Consider the following 11,309-nt stretch of genomic DNA (forward strand, 5'->3'; position numbering starts at 1 on the left):
GGGAAGGCTGGCCCAGGAACGCCTCGTGCACAGGCGCAGGGGATATGAAAGATCCCGCGCTCCTCGCGCCCCACAGAAACTTTCTCGCAGACGTTTGATTGCGCATGTTGAAAGACTGACACAAAAATTGGCGCGACGGGTCAGGAAAGATGACAACACAGCAGCCCGAAACATGACGGCGTCGAGGAAAACGAGGAGTCTGAGCTGCGCCATTAAAGGACACCCTCTGCTCGGAAAGCCTACACGATGCTGCGCCCACAGAACTAAATGACTGGCAGGTCAGCCCCTGGGCTATCACATACAAATAACATGCAGAATTCCTTACACTGGTTAGTATTCAAATTGTGGTAAATGCAGTTAAAATTTAAATTCATGTATCTATTTCTTTGAGCGGTTATACAGCACGGACGGGGCCACAGGAGACTTCAAAGCGCGTCACAACTGAATTACATAGCTTGGACTCACAGATGGGTAACATGTTCACATAATGAGGGTTTTCATGTAAATACCATATGCTTTACAATATTTGAAACACATAAACCAACATGTATAAATAGTTTCAGGCATGCCCGGAGCTTGAGGCCGGCCATCGCCCTTACATGAAGGCGGAGCTCGCTGTTCGCTTTGCATGCCGCAGGTGTAATAATCTGTATAGTGTATGTTGGTGGTGACTTAAGGGCAAGGGGGAAAGTTGCATGTTGAACTCTAAACAAAAGCGATGAAAGGTGGTGTGCTATGCAGGTGTGAGAAGCAAATCCTGAGGGGCTCCAAGGCCTGGTCTTCACTTCTGAAGGTCTGACGAGTCTTGGAACGGGGCGGCTTGGCTCCTGAGTGGGTACGTCATGACCTGCTGAGCAGATAGGTAGTCCAGTTGATCTCGATGGATAGTCCACAGCAGATTAGGGCTAGCTCCAGCCTGATTTGGGCTTTAACTCCAAGCCACTCATGTGTTAAGGATGGGCCGATGTGGTTGAAATGCCTTCATGCTGTAACGAGGCAGGGAGCAGTGACAAAAGCGACCCCGGCTGAGTCTAGAGCGGACTCCACATGTTTAGCTTTGAGCCTGGGCTGTGTTTCTGTAGTCTGGTTGTAGGTTTTATTTAGGAGGAGGAGCTGGTGTTGTTGTAGTTATGGATTTCTGAGTGTTTAGTAGAAGTAAGCTATTGATGAACTACAGTGATTTTGCCTGTTTAAAATGCTGAGGTCGTTCCATTCAATGGCAGCTCTGAGAATCAACCCAGGGCATTTTTTAAAGTGCCGAGGAGGAATTTCAGTTATGAGTGATTGAGGTTCAGGAAAAAGGAAAACATCAAGCCTCAATGGTTGATAGAAAATTGACACAAAGTGGTGCACCAAAGGTGGAAACCACAGGTCCCCGCTTTAATACGTGTTGCAATGCTTTTAACCTGATGCGTGCGGGCGGAATTCCGCCCGTACGCTGGGAATCTGTAAAGTGCATGTTACATGACGAGCTGGGCTCGTCATGAGCGTGCGAGGAGGCTACCTCATGACGAGCCCAGCTCGTCATGAGCGTCGAAGGGGTTAAAGTACTAAACGAAACTTATGATTTGGGTTTTAAAAGTATCACGGTAGCAAATGCTTGCTTTTTGCCACTGACTTTAGTTAGTTTTTAATAAAGACTGCAGTGTCCCTGAGAGAGCGCCCACAATTGGGAATCTACACTAAGAACAAAGGAAATAACCTAGAGATGTAACCGCCTGTGACATAAAAAAAATCACAGAGTCCTTCCAGTAAAACCACATTCCTGGACCGAAATAGATCTATAGATTGTTGACTTTTTTGCTCATGAAGCACTTACAGGAATACCATGCATCTTCTTATATCTTCTTGGGCTGCGAAGTCAAATGCTTTGAGATTATCTTGTCTTATAGTCTGTCAACGCGGATGAAGCACAAGGACATTTTCTCATTTGTGCACTACTGCTGAATCAATGAAGAGGTAATAACATCAAGGTGGCGCTACTCAAATAAGAGTGTGTGGATCAGTATTCTGACCAAACATCAATCCACCAGACTTTCTCCCCCAAAAACAAAACACTCACTTACAATTATGTGTATGAGCTTTTTAAGCCAAATAAAATAAAGCACAGCTGAATGTGATTCTTCATGTTGGGATGGAAACCCCAAATCCACAAGCAACCGATTCTATATGAATCAAATTTGTGAAACTCCTTTGGAAAACGTCCATTGTAAATTCAGCACATCTGCTTGGAAAAGGCAAAAATCCAGCTGAAAAAGAGGCTGCTCTCCATCCTGTGGCCCTCGTCACACTGCCAGTGCTCTCCATGCGGCTAAGAAATGTGCAATCAAATAATTGATTCATTCAGTCACAGGTCAAACTTAGCATCAGCCGCCACGCATGGGCATGCCCTATTCGGAAAACCAGCATGGATCCTAATGATGGACACATCACTCATTCTCTGCTCCTTCTCTCTCTTTCAGTGGCAGATTTATGCGTCGTTCTTCGACACCAAACTCTATGGAATTTTCACACGTTTGCCACACAAAAGTCCCCATTAATCCAAAAATGGTGTGCTCAGAAGGGCTAAATCTGGGTTGCTCGGTTGACAATGGTGGAAACAGACAATACACATTTACATTTCAATTTACATTCCATTTCTAAATCTAAATAGGTTTATGCAAGCTTGTTCCAGTGTCTATGTATTGGGTGTGTGCATACCAAGTAAGCAGTATTTCATCCAAGAGCCAATAAGAATCAATCACTTGCAATTCCTGTGGGAAAGTAAGAGCCGTATCCGAAAGCCATAAAATATTGGCGTGCTAATTTCTTATCCACCAACAGTATACATGTTAGGTTGCCTCGAGGTTTACTAATGGGTACCATAACGTCCAACATCCCAATAAATATCCTTTTACCTAGTCCATAATGCTGCTTTCTGCTAGGATCTGAAAATAAACCTACAAGAATCCTAAAATACTTTTTTCCTGTGGCTCACCCGGGGATCTCGTACTCCAGCCATAAGAACCTGTTAAGATCCATGTTATAATCAGAAGGGAAAAAAGACCCCCCAAAAGCTGATTTTTTTTATTAGCTCTTCAGAGCTGCCAACATGACACTTATGCTGGCTTGTGTAGCATATTCAAAAGACATTACCATTGAACTATGCAAAAGGATGTGATTGGGTGCAAATCAACCCGGCAGAGTAGGTAAGGCTCACACAGGCTTGCTCTCTTTCCACATTCCACACTGACAAAGTACACAGCAGTGCGCTAGTGAATGACTGCAGCTTCCAAAGAATTAACACACCCAGCAGCTACATTCATCAGAGAGCCAGTGAGGCATCAGAGAGAATGATGGATAGAAAATTATTACAGGCCTGCCACCCGATATGCTTACTGCCATTTGTAACTAACGCTGCCACTGACACAATTTTTTCATTATTAAACATCCACATTAAGTCAACATTGGTCACTGTCATTTTGCAGTTGACACTCCTGCAAGGCGGGGAGAAGGGGAGGAATGATGGGAGGGCGGGTGGAAAATAGCCCTGAACTATGTGTTCCATGAGGCTTGTGTAATAAAACAGGCTTCTGCTTACAGGGCTGGAATACATATTGTTACAAATAGCTCTTTAGTGGGAGTAGGGGTGGATTTGCACACACACCTTCGAGTAGGAGAGCTACTTAAAATAAATAAAAACATAGATTGATAGAACAGAGTATTACTGATCTCTGGTTCTGCCTGCCAGGTCCCTGCTGAAGGAAAGATCTTCTGTTATTGTCCTTTCTTTAAATAGTAGACTGGACTACAAAAAGCTGAAAACCTTCCTGAACTGCAAGTGCAACTGTTTTTAAATTTAAAACACTTTTTAAAGATTTAAAGACTTCTACTGCTATGATCATTCTGAGTCATTCAGATGCAAACGTGGCAAAATTGCCACTAGAAAATAGTACGGGTACAGCTCATACCAAGTAAAGTTTCCTAATATTGTCTCAGTATATCCCATGATTTCTAGTTGGTCTGCATGTTTCATTTTTTTGGGGATGTTTATTTAGCGCAAACTGGACCCAAAGGTATCAGACCGCTTTACATGAGCACCATTTGCGTTACAAACGGACACGTTCATTTTGTTGGCCATAGGGAGATTAAGTGATTTGCCCAGAATCACAGGATGTTGAGCATCCCTGCTGAGACTAAAACCTGATTCCCCAGCTTCGAGGTCGACAGCTCTAGCCATTAGGCCACATCCTCGTCTGTATGCATGACAAGAGAAAGGAGATCTGTTTGTTTAAGTAAAGCCAGAGGGAAGTTGGTCTAAACAACAGGAGTCAGTCAGAACTGGTAAATCACTGGTAGAACAAGACAAGTTTGCAGAAAGATATTACCCTAATTTAGCAAACATATGCCGAGGGAGCTGAAGGTTCACATATCTGTCATGGACGTCAGGCCAAGAAGGTGATGAAGTCAAAGGAAGAAAATGGCAAGGACTCATCCTACCCGTGAAACAGTACCTAACAAAAAAGAATAAGACACATCCAGTTGAGCAGCAATTTGGTATCTACAGTGACCACAAACTAAAATCAGACAGGGAAAGGGATTACCCCCTTATCACTCGTACTAGTCATCTCAGCCGCATGAGCCTCCAGATGCAGGCCGACATGCCCCACTGGACCCATTCGGCTAATCACCTGCATCTATTCAGTTGTGGGGGTTAAAGGTACATGGTTAATAATCCTGCTACCAGAATCCCAATAACAAACAGTGGCAAAACAAATATGCACGTCTTTAATGTGTTAATGTAGCAAACAAAGACTTGCACAAATTATCCTTGCATGGTTTATGTGCACAAATGCCATTGCATTAACACATTAAAGCCAGACCTATTGAACTTGCTAATGCTGGAAAAATTAGCAAAAAGTAAATGTGTACTGTGTGCAATATATATATATGAGTTATAGGATTGACTGACAGTGTGATCACTGAGTGTACCTTTCAGATGTAAAATAGTCCCTCGGCCATTACGAAGGAAGACATTTCTTAAAGGTGGAATCATACACTTAACAACTAATAGTATGAGGTGAGGGGGAAATGCTCTCCTTTCGTGTAGCCAAAGTCCACTCTATATGTATTTTGAAGCATCGGTAACAGTAGGTCTAAAAGACTGCTGCGCTGTTAACCCAGTCCTACGAACATGAGGCCATGACAATTCCTTCACAAGGCAGCACCTCCAAATAACTGATCGGTTATGTTAACTTGATGTGAAGATGTCAGAAACTAGTTCTGTGCACGAGATGCTTCAAGAACACCGATTAATGAGAAAGCAAATGTGTCTTGGAATGCAGATAGCTGTAATTATTCATTGCCTTAACATTGATGACCTGTACTTTTTAATAGTAAATTCGTTTTTTTCTAGTGCTTCACACTGCACTTCTGTTTTTTCTAAGCATTGTAAATAACAGATGCTACTATTACCCAATATAATGGTGCTCAATTTACCAGCCTAGGAAGGGCGGAAGGCTGAGATGTACTTGCCAAGATTGAAACTAGTGTCCTGCAAATCCCTGTATGTCTAGGCCTGTGACTCACTGATCCATCCTCAATCAATATAAGGTTTTGTACTTGTAAGTCCTTTGTCGTGACTAGCATTTATTTGATTTCTACTTTCCAGACCCGACAATATCACCTGCTACTTTTTCAAATGTCAGTAGCAGAATAGATGACAAATCCCATTACTGTACTGTTACTACGTGCAGTAACGAGGAGTAGGATATTGCCTTGGGCGCACTTTCACAATTCTCACTGTGTTTTAGCCATATAAAAGGCATCTTAACATGTTCTATAAAAATGTATTTATTAGGCCTACTGCGTTTAGACTCCCTGGGTCTTCATGTTCAGTTTTTAATATCTTGTTGATAAACTGGAAACGGTAGCCACCCTACTTATCGATTTATGAAAATGTGAAAGAAACATAAGTGCTACAGTCAGAAACAGGAAAGGACCGTAGAAAGACTCAATGGTGGTATTCTGGTCAGTGCTACAACAGTCCAAAGTTGTGCTCCATTGGAGTCAGTCCCTCAAAGCTTGTATACGTTTTAAGAGCATTTAACTGAGTTGCAGCAGAGTGAGTGAGTACTGGTTGTTTGGTAAGAGATGGATACATAATTATGGGAAGATATATGGAATCGATCCATGCAGGCAAACTCAGAAGCATGCACTGACCATCTGACTTACGTCCACCAATCCAGCCTTTTCTTGTGACAATGCAGAACACTAGCCACCCAAATGTGTGGATGTAAGGGCAATGCAACTAGAGCCTTCAAAAGCAAAAAGTCAGAGCCTCACTAGCAACACAACTGACAGAAAAGACCACTTGAGCACTGCTTGAGGATCATCGGAAAAAAGTGAGTGCAGAGACCAATGAGGAAGAGAAGCTGAAAAGCAAGCACACATTCCAAGCCCTCCTTGTCCAAGACTCAGCCTGCAACTATGAAAAGTGGTGATAAATGCTCGCTGTGGAGTGGGAGGTGATGGGCACAGGGGAAGCCAGACAATAGCAAAGTAACCAAATGAAGTGAATGCAGATGGTTCCACTCCAGCTACCTAATCCAAAGCCGGGCAGAGTTACCACAGGCCAGCACAAAGTCATGTGTTAGAGCAACAGCTGATCTGCATTAAATAAGATTAACTCGCAGTGCCTTGGTGGAAGGCCTGGGATTATTTTAATGTACTTCCATTGCCGCACTAGCCGTCAGCACAATTACTGCCCTTCTTTGTGAATGACTGATCTGTAACCACAGCGAAACAGCATGCGGCTCTGAGGTCTGGGCGCTTCACGAAGATGAATTTCCATACCATCAAAATGCTTTTAATGGGCTTCCCGATTCAACCACAAGGTCTGCGTTGCAAGAATAGAGAAGTCAGGATGAAGGCTTCAGTCCAAAATGATTTGGTCGGTTGTCACTTGACAATTCCCAGTTACACAGGGGAGCAATGGCGGGGGAGGGGAGTTCAGAGCAGACGAAGGTGGAGCTGTCTCTGTGTTGCGGGATCTTTACAAAAAACGAGCCCCGATGTATCTGAATGTAACCATCCCCCTCTGAAGTCAATGTGCCTAACAAATAACAGCAATTTAGCTATGCTTGCAAGGAATGGCTTGAGTCACTTCGCATTAGCATCCGGCTGAGTGTTAAAGTCATTCCTACAAGCGGAGCATCGGATGGGAATTTATGCTCCCAACATCCTTTCAAGAATGCTTTAATATTTGAATACAAATGCTGCTGAGCCTGTGATCTCTCCTTCATGTGGCTGACTTGCTGATTCCCCTCTCAGCACAGTTCTAGCGGGGATACAAGGAGACACAGGCACCTTCGTAGCAGCCGGAGCATGTGCTCACGGACCTGCGGCCGCACTATGGGCGTGTGTTATGTGTAAGCATAAGGGCAGATATGGGAACTGATCCGGCATCTTCATCCACTGACACATCAGTCATGGTACCATGAAAAGCACAAGGGTAATACATGATCCCAGTGCACATATATTAGCTGGAGTTTCTTCCTGTACATGTGGATTTTGGGTTGAGCATCCGGGAATAGAGAGTCTCACTTATGGTAACAAGGCTTACACAATTACAATGGCAGCATTTTGCTTGAAAATGTTAAATATTTTTCTAAGAGATGATACATTTGGCATGAACTATAATCTTTTTTACCTGCTGTGTATAATTCGGCTACAACTGACGGCAATTTTAGTCCTACTTGTGTTTCTGTTACACATTTGCAAGGCATGTGCGATGGAAGAAAATGCAAGCCTTGCATGAAAGTCCAGTGCAAGTGATCTTATGTGGACACTGTGTTGCTGACAGTTATAATAAGGGCATGGCTTTTAAAGGTGTATGCATAATGATCTTCAACTTGGGTGTACAAAAAACTGCACCCCTGATTTTCACATTCCAGATTGCTCGTATTTTACTCTACTCTTGCAAAGAGGATTGGTGAATACTGTCAGTATGGTGCAAAAGCTACATTTCACATAATCACACTTCATTTTTTAGGGTTAAAGGCAGTTTTCCTGGTATTCCTAGGAGGACTTCCATGCAAAAGTGACTGAATAACCCAGTCTAAATTTGTTGGTTTAACTTCTCCCTTTCACGTAGATTCCCTCCCTGGAGATGCTTGCAATGTACTTGTGTTGAGGACCAGAGTAGCAACCTCAAATTTAATGGGGATGTAAGTGAAGTTAAATTTAAGTTAACAATAGCGTCTATGTATGGTTTGTTAAATGTTTTACCTGGTAGAAATGTCATATATGCAAACTAATTATGCAATGGCGTTCTCAAGAAAAAATTTAACTATCATAACTTTCCAAGAGTACTCCAGTGGATTCTTTATGAATGCCAAAGTCAGAAGTTGTACAGACCATGGAATTATTTTACAGAAGACAATTTTAGATTTTGTCCCCTGACTTTTCTGACTTGAACCGCCAAAGTGAAATCTCACCAGAACCAGCTACAGTATTCTTGATGCGCTCACCTAGAAATTTTTTGAAATATAGCAACATTTCCTTCACCTGATTTCACACATTTCTACTGCTGCTGATCCAATGGAATCACAAATTGATAGAAATAGCTTTCTATGTGTTGCATGTCACTCACTGAATTGATTCTGACTGCATAGATACACAGGGGTCCATTAGGATGGCGGGCGGGCTTAGTCCGCCCACCATCCTATCGGTCATTGGGACCGCCCGCCATAAGGGCGGGGGTCCCGTGAGGGGTATTAGGATGTGCCCGCCGAGAGCACCGCCCGCCGCAATTCTGAAAATGCACAAATGCATTTGCAGTAACAAAGCGTCAGGCACCACGCTGTGCCTGATGCTTTGTTAATGCAAATGCAGGGGGGTACCACAGGTACCCCGTGTGCACCCCCCACCTGTCCTTCACTCCGGGGGCCCGCAAGGGGCCCCTGAAGTGAAGACCGCATGCCTTGCCGCCACGGAAAGGCATTGTTTTAAGCCTATCCTAATATGGCTGGCGGTGTCTGATAGACACCGCCACCATATAAACCCTTTTCTGCCCCGGCCGCATGGCGACCGGTGCGGAAGAGCGGCGGACGGTGTTTACCCCCCGCAATAGTAATATGGCGGGGGGAAATGGGTGGCGGGCGGGCATGGATGTCGGGCGGATCGGTGTCAATCCGCCCGACATCGTAATTGGGCCCCACAGTGTTCTAGTTAGCCACATTAGAAGGAAGATAACCCGTTTAGGAAATGGCAAGACTCAAACCAATGAAGCTCAGTGTCCTGGGATGAGAGCGAATGGCCAGACCACTGGATCTGTCTTACAAGGTGTACGAAGTATGAGCTGTCCTGGCCCTCTGTGTTCAAAGTACAGTGTTTAACTGAGCACCATATTCTGAATTTGATGTAAATACCATATTTTTCTCTTATGAAGCATAAGAACCAAAAACTAAATCTGCATGAGGTTTGATTACTTTTGATTAAAAAAAGCCGACCCATCAATGGGGTTCAACGTTTCCAATAACATTCTGAAATATAACAGAGTTGTGCTCAGTGTGCTAAGCGTGCAAACTAAAAAATGGGCGTGCTACCCTGAAAATATTTTCTATGACCTTTGGATGTCTGATGAGGGGAGGTGGGAGAAGGAGACTGAAGGAGTTGTAAGGAGAGAAGAAGGAAGAGTTCTCCAAAAAGTTAAGATCTGTTGTCTAATGAAACAATCATGATCCTGGAGTAAAAACTTACCTGAATGAATGCTTGAGAGTGAACATTTTTACCCTCGTTGACATGTTACCGGCATGCACATTTACCTTTCCATTGCTCCTCAGGATTTGACGTAATACTAGTACTACATGAGATCTTCTTCATCAGACCAGCTGTTTAGTCCCATGGCTGTCCAGTCTCTTCAATGCACGAGCCCAACCTCCTAACATTATCAACCTTTCATTTTGGTCTCAGAGCTTACAAAAAACTACGGAAATATTGTGCCAAGATAACAATCTGGTGGTGTTTCACACTCACTCATGCAAATCTCTGCTCAGTCAGGTTACTGGATAAGTGGTTCACTGCTAAGAGGTGCACCTTTAGTGGTTTAGCCCAGAATGCGATTTGTGAGGTGTTCACCGTGTCCTTTCAACTGAGTTCTTTAAGAGCCTTGATGGCTATTCCCATGTTCGAAGTATTTCAGTGAGGCAGGTGGTACGCTCAAAAGAGTCTTATTTGGAACTACAACTGCGTTGCATTCTCCGTATCTGCCCATACGGTAGGCTCTGTCGGAGAATTCTGGGATGAAAACTCTCTTATCATACAGCCCTGTTTCGAGCTGAAGGCTTGATATCACAGTGATGCAATTAATAGTTTTTCGTGATTCTTTAACCAAATGTCTAGGAAGTTGTTTTTTATTTGGTAGAAGCTCATGTTGAATTAGCTACCCATTGACTAATAAGGTAAGCCAATCACAACTAGAGTTTGTCCCATCTTTAACTAGTGCTTTCCTTCTCGCATCATTTATGAACTTTGGGGACACTAACTGAATCATTTTGTCCCTCTTGGGTTAGAAATGCTTATGGACTGGTACTTCATCATAGATTTTCTTCCCATGTAAAACACTATTCAGCATTTACGCATAACAAGTTTACTGAACTCATGTATCTACCTGGAAAAAATCTTGAAAATCAACTATACATTTTATGAAAATGTTTTGGGGAAGTATTACAATGTAGGGTAATACAAAAATCATTGGACAACAGAACTCAGTTTTTGTTCTTGGGAGAGTACATTTTTTGTTATGTTTATGAACTGGTGTTTTGCCCCATATACATTAGTTCATACAGTGGTACGTGGGCTGGCCTTCTCCATCGTTGGCCTTCTCCAGCAATGGAAACCGCCAACACCTAATCTGATTTACCTGTGATCAGTGATCCCTGGATCCACAGAGGAACCTATGAGGCAGCATTAATAAAGATGCTAACTGATGTGGACCTATAGACTGCACAGGATGAGCCTGTGCGGCCATTTACCCTGCAACACACCATTTACATAAATGAAGCAACAAACTCCCATGTTCTGTGGAGCATGACGAGCAGTGTTGTCCTGAGGACAATCAGCAATGTAGAGGAATTTGGTATATTTAGATTTTTTATTTACTACAAAACAATTGGCGCAACTATTATTAGAGGCATGTGCGATGCAGCTTCACGTGATTAGAGAAAATACTGCAAATGGGCCTTAGTGCCATCCTGTGGAAAAGGGTCTCAGAATCCCAAATCTGTCAACAAACAATACCAATGGGGGCCATGCGGCATTGCTGTGCG

General features: G+C 43.3%; 1 protein-coding gene across 3 annotated transcripts in view; it reads right to left on the minus strand.

Moving 5' to 3' along the window:
* SOX5 (SRY-box transcription factor 5) overlaps positions 1 to 11,309 on the minus strand; it is a 454,156-nt gene that overhangs the window by 36,454 nt on the left and 406,393 nt on the right. The gene's annotated exons all lie outside the window — the stretch shown is intronic.

Source organism: Lissotriton helveticus, chromosome 1_1, assembly GCF_964261635.1.
Source record: "Lissotriton helveticus chromosome 1_1, aLisHel1.1, whole genome shotgun sequence".
Lineage (NCBI taxonomy): Eukaryota > Metazoa > Chordata > Amphibia > Caudata > Salamandridae > Lissotriton > Lissotriton helveticus.